Below are 6,378 nucleotides of genomic sequence, written 5' to 3' on the forward strand. Positions count from 1 at the left end.
TTGTAACTCCTTTGTTATTCTTAAATAATCAGAATTCTAATATAGCGTGAACAATATTATTTGTTAGCCCATCTTTAGCGAGCACAAACAAACTGGTATACTCAAATCTAAGCCACAAATAGACATCGTTTGGCCTTGGGATTTTGCAAATGCCAATTTAATCGGAAACTGAATTCAGTTTGAATTGAATTGGCACCACGCTAGAGGATGAGTAAGGTCACTATCAGCTGATGTTATGTAAACAAAGCCACAGCTGAGAGGTGCCATTGTAGAAACGTCAAGTGTAGTCCGGGGTTGAGTTTCTATTGGAATCCAAGGTGGCCGACTTTTAACCGGAAAATGGTCGCATAGTGTTATTTTCTTAAAATTTATGGAAAAGTTGTCCCAAAAATATTGGTTATATATAAAAGTTTAATATATTTTCAAAAGAAAATCGTTTTATTTTAATATATATTTTTAAAGATGAGAACAATATGAGCTAATACGTGAAAAATTAAGTTTTTTATTTATGCCTCTTTTTAACTGTGGTAAGTTAATAAATGTTCACCACAGAAAAATTTTACGAAGAAATAAGCAACTATGCCGAATAGTGGGGTCCAGATTATACTCATTCACAGCCATATTTACATTTTTGTCATCGTAACGAAGGTTTTTGCAAGGCAATTTGTTTGAGTTTATTTCATGGTTAAATGCTTTACGATGGTTTATTTAGTTATTTGAATCTGGAAGAAGTGTGCAAATTTCCCTTGAGACGATAAATAACAGATCGGGTTTGGATTTTATTCCAATAAAAGTACGGAATAACTAAACATGGCCTCGTTAATACTGCTGTGTAATGGGTCAGGTGCTGTTCCAATTTTATGATTTAAGAGGTGTAAAAGCGATACGCGATGCTGTGAAGTACTCAAATGTATTTATGAACTTAGTTGGTCGTGAATTCGAGATAAAATTTTAAATTCAATGACTTGCTTGTGGAAGGTGCACGTCGCATTGCTAGGTAAGCTAAAATTAAACTTTATTTCAAAAGATTTACCATGTAATTTTTATTTTTTTTTTTTTATAGAATCAGCAAAGAAGCTGGTGTAGAACGTTTGATTATTTGTCTGCTTTAAACGCTAGTCCTAAACCAATGAGCTTTGTGTTTGAGGGTGGAAGTAACTTTTTGAAGAGCAAATACTCCGGTGAGCACATTCGGATGTTGTACAAGCTATTGTCAATTGCGCTTAGGATCCCAATACTGCTGGTCAGGTTTATCAAGCTGTTGGGTAGGTTTTGAGCAAAATTGAATTTACATATTTTATAATACGATAAACACCCACCTTGCAGACCAAAGCGTTACCAGTTAAGCAAATTAATTGACTGGTTTCATCGTGTTATGCGGAAAAATGAAAAATGGTGGGGATACCATCGTTAAGACATGCGTTGCGATCCTACCTTCTTATTGAAAGCCAAGTTCACTGAGCTTATCTGTCCTGGACAACCTATTGGTGAGCTACATACGGAACGTATCGATCGCGAATGTATTACCGATGTCGTTCCCTCCGACATGCCGTGGTTGAAGAATTTTGGTGTACAATTGACCTCCACGGAAGAGCAAGTACCTTGGGAATTGTGACCATATCGCGCTGCGCAATATTATGATGCCGAATTGGGAGAGTGGGGGGAACCAGCTCCACCAAAACCGATAGAACATCGGGAAGAACTACGCAAATAATAAACAACACTCATCAAATGAAAGTTGGCAGCGTTGGTGACCAAGCAGCGATTTGAAAAGAAACATTTGCATCTACGCGAATTACAATTCGTCTTTACATCTAGTGAATTATGGTCGATTATGAATGGTGTGGAAGTCGATATTTAAACTATATAATGAACCGCTATTAAAAATTAAGGAATTTGAGTTGTATTTTTAATTGGGCCAAACAAGTTATTATCGATTTGAATAATTTCAAACGGAATTTATTTCGAACAATCATTTATTTTTTTAAATACTATGCCAGTATTGCTACCGAGCATGGCAAAATAGCGTTCCGTAAGCTAATTTAAACTACTTTTTACTACTATATAGATATTGCAAATTCAAAAAAATAATTTCTTTAAGAATACTTTTTATTTAAAAACTTAGCTTAGAACTAAATACATAATGTGATAAATCTGTTAGGATAATCAAACACTCCATTTGGGAACGAGTAGGATTCCTGATCGCTGGCATATAGCTAAATTCTGACATATAAAACGTGTATGTAGTTTGTGATTACAAAAATTTATACATAAAATTCAGAAAACAAGGCTATTATAATTATCTCTGGATTTATCTTACAGTAAAAAATTGTGTTTTACTGTTCAGACGAATTATTATGATATGTAATACCAAATTTTTCCACAATAGTTATCTCTTTTGGTACACTCATTATCAAAAATAATTTTCAATTTTTCCATGAATAAATTAACTACAACGCTTAAAAATATATAGCATATTTATTTATATCAAGAAGATATAATTAAGTCTTTTGATAACAGCTTTAAACTTCAATCTATAACAAAAATTGTAAATAGTATTTATACATGTACAAATATAGTACTATAAATTTATAATTTTATATTATAGCATTTTCGCTTTCTGCAACCCCTTTTGACCTTTCGCCACCCTTATTCACCAGAGGTGGCCATGATGTTTTATTGTGAACGTACACTTGGGTAGATTAAGGACTGTGAATGGCTCTTTTTTCTATGGTGAAAACTACTCCTCTATACCATGATTGGCACATCTGTAGGTATGATAGCAATCCGTGGTATTAATATATTTCACCTTTGAAATTGCCATTCAAAATGCTGGCTTCGATAACGTTTTTCATCAATTTTCGAATGACTAATCGCGCACCGTTTTACAGCCCTGACGGGTTTAAATTACGAAGCAAGATAATTGGAGTTTCAACGTTCAATTGTATATTATGCGGTGGCATGCCTGGAAAATCCAGTGAGTTCAAAATTTCTGTGAGAAAATTGATAGCTTCACTGGCTTCGCAAACTGTATCAATAGATTTATATGATGTATGATACCAAATTCCCTGGCAACAACTGTTGTATCTTCAAATTTAAATTGTCAACGTCTGCATGTTTTGCTGATAAAATAGCTCATTCTACAAACCACTCATGATTCATGTACTGTGTGTGTACATCGGGAAATATTTGCTCAATGAGATTATCTTACGAATCAGCGATTGTGCAGAAATCACTCGGTAATTTTACGTATCCCGTTTCATCTGTAGCAACTTTTCATCAACGAAATATAAAAATTGTTTTAAGAAAGTTTCAGCGGATCGATACGAGTATTGAAGCATTTGAACGCGCATATTCATTTTCAGCTGTACTTTTCAACATTATCCCACAATGGAGATGATTTAAAGCAAGTGTTGATCGCATCAGCGTATGTTGAACGTGGAATCAAGGGAAGTGTTTGTCTGAAATTACCTGAGAGCACCAACAGAAGTAGATTCGTAAAAATGTATGTGGTTCGTTTGGCATTGGCAGCAATGAGCCCATTTTATGATAAACTTTGATTCTCATTTTGAATGTAAAATTGTATTGTTGATTACACAAGTCTACAAATAAAAAGCGAAAAAATGCAACTGTCTTGGCCATGCGTGCATCGTTATCTTTGAAGGTTCCTAAGTTTGAATTAGAAGGTAAAAAAAAACATCACGTACAGTTTTCCAGTTACATCAAAAAAAAGTCTCTTTGAAGAAATATTTGAAAAATGCCCTGTTGAGTAATATACTGGTAAAATTTAAAAATAAAAAAAAAGTTTTTACTTTATGTAAGACGTTTATTATATCGTGTAATAACTACATATAACTATTGAACCTGTTTTGTAGATTTCCTTTTTGCAAATGGCGATTTTTTCTTGTATTCTCTATTACTTTCTCTCATTAGGAACCAACAATAATCCCCCATCATTGCAGGATTCCAGCGGCCTTGATATCTCTGTTCCATTGTTAAAATATCTTGGTGGAACCTCTCTCCCTGTTCATCACTGACGGAACCCAAATTTTGTGGAAAAAAACTCAAATGTGAATGTAAAAAATGAATTTTTAGTGACATTCTGCAACCCATTCTTTGGTAGTTTTCCAGCAACTCGTCGATTAGTTCCTCATACGGATTAGACTTTTTGTTTCCTAAAAAATCCTGACAGTGCTTCTAAATGATATCCAGGCTTTACGTTGAACGGGGTTTAGTTTCTCTTCAAACTGCTTGTCCTTCAGAATTTTTCGGATTTTGGGTCCAATGAAAATTCCTTCTTTTAGCTTGACCTCACTTAACTTCGAGAAAACTTCTTTGAGGTATTTGAAAGCTTCGCTATTCTTATCTAAAGCTTTAACAAAGTTTTTCATCAATCCGAGTGTTATGTGTAAAGGGGGCAGCAAAACCTTACGAGGGTCAACTAGAGGTATATTCTTGATGTTAGCTTCACCCGGCACGAAATCACCTCTTTGCGGCCAATCTTTTATTTTGTAATGTTTTTCTGTTGCTCTACTGTCCCAAAGGCACAAAAAACAGCAGTATTTAGTAAATCGCCCTTGAAGCCCAAGAAGTAGTCCTATGACTTTAAGATCACCACATATCTGTCACTTGTATGTGTTGTAGTTTGTGTAATTCAAAATCAATGACATACTTTCATAAGTTTCCTTCATATCAACAGCGTGGGAAAGTGGAATTGAAGATTTAGTGTTGCCATTATGTAGGAAAACTGCTTTTAAACTTTTCTTAAATGAGTCTATGAATAAACGCCACTCTTCTGGATAATGTTAATAGCCGAACTTGTCCATAACACTTGCAGGATCAGTACAAAAGCAAATTTTATCTCGAAATGTAAAGAAAGAGGCAAACTTTTCATTACGGTATCTAAACGCGGTGACCTTTGTACCTTTGGCCAGTAAATTCCACTGCTGTAACCTTGACGCTAAAAGTTCTGCATGTTGTTTAGATAAGTTAAGGTCACGCACTAAATCATTAAGTTCAGGCTGCTCGATCAAATGTATTTCTTTTTTTTCTTCTTCATCTTCGGAAATCTGATACACAGGAGACTCTTTGCTTCTTTTACGGGATATAATATTATCTTCTATAGCATCATCAACAGCACAACGTCCAAGTTCTGTATCTAAGTCCTGTGGCAATGATGAAACGGGAATTGGTAAATTTTCGCCATGAGGAACGGGTCGTTTAGCTGCAGATATGTCGGGATATTGAATTTTGTGCTTATTTTTTTTTTGAAAATCCACATACGTTTGTCATACAAAAATAGCAATCGGTAGCATGGTTTGTCGGCTCACACCAGATCATCGGAATAGCAAAGGGCATTGATGATCTATTTCCATTAAGCCAGTGGCTTAAGTTTAACATACAAGTCTGGCAACAAATATGAGGAGTCCAATTCCGATCTTGATTCACTATAGGAAAACCAAAATACTTGAGATATGCTAATTCAGTCACTTTAGTTATTAATCTGGCATGAGATTTAGGTGTATACAAGCCACAAACATAACAAAATGAATCAGACATTTTAATCAAAAAATCTCACTTTCCACGGCTATCGCAATAAATATACAACTACCTTCAAGTTTTAAATTGATAAACAAGAAAGAATACAGATAAGACATACGAGAAATGTCATAAATACTCTCGACTAACAAATAACTCAAAGTATATATGGATTTACTTAATACTACGTAAAAAAATAATTTTGAAATTCTTAAAAATCTTACGTGGTACGGAATTTTTAAATATGAATTGATTATTAGTACACCTAATTTAATATAAAAACACCAATAGCCAATCAGTTGCATATTGCCTGTAGACTAGTGTTATTATCATTAGTATTTCGAACTATTTCTGTTCGAATTGACTTCATGAAAACGTTAGAATCTGGATCTGTGGGAATATGTAAACCGTTCAATGGTTCAGGTGGTGCTTCAATTTCAGATAGTTCGACTTTTCCTGACGCGTAACACCTCCAAGGTGGCTCATTTTTGAATTTGATAGCATGACCAGAGAACTTAAAACATAGAGAAGGTGCAGGTTCGACAGCGAACATTTGTTAAAATTGAAGTAAGGAATTCACCTCACAACCACAGAATTCACGCTGTGAAATGTTAACATTTTCAACAGTTCTCTCACATACTCAAACCAAGAATATGAAGATAAATAAATATATGTATGTATTTTCGGCATATGATGACGTGGCATTTCTACCCAAGCAGAGAATATTGAAAAAAAATAAGTTCTTTGATATTTCATTTTTAACAGCGAAAAATGTGTACAAATACAGCTCTCTCACATACAGAAGAATATGAGGAGACGTAAATATCGGGTGATTTTTTA

At 34.3% G+C, this 6,378-nt stretch overlaps 1 pseudogene; it reads left to right on the forward strand.

Moving 5' to 3' along the window:
• Positions 1–522: 522 nt before the first annotated feature.
• On the forward strand, positions 523–1,862 carry LOC120780549 (annotated as a pseudogene).
• The last annotated feature ends 4,516 nt before the right edge of the window (positions 1,863–6,378 follow it).

The sequence above is a fragment of the Bactrocera tryoni genome, unplaced genomic scaffold, assembly GCF_016617805.1.
Source record: "Bactrocera tryoni isolate S06 unplaced genomic scaffold, CSIRO_BtryS06_freeze2 scaffold_25, whole genome shotgun sequence".
NCBI classification, from domain to species: Eukaryota; Metazoa; Arthropoda; class Insecta; order Diptera; family Tephritidae; genus Bactrocera; species Bactrocera tryoni.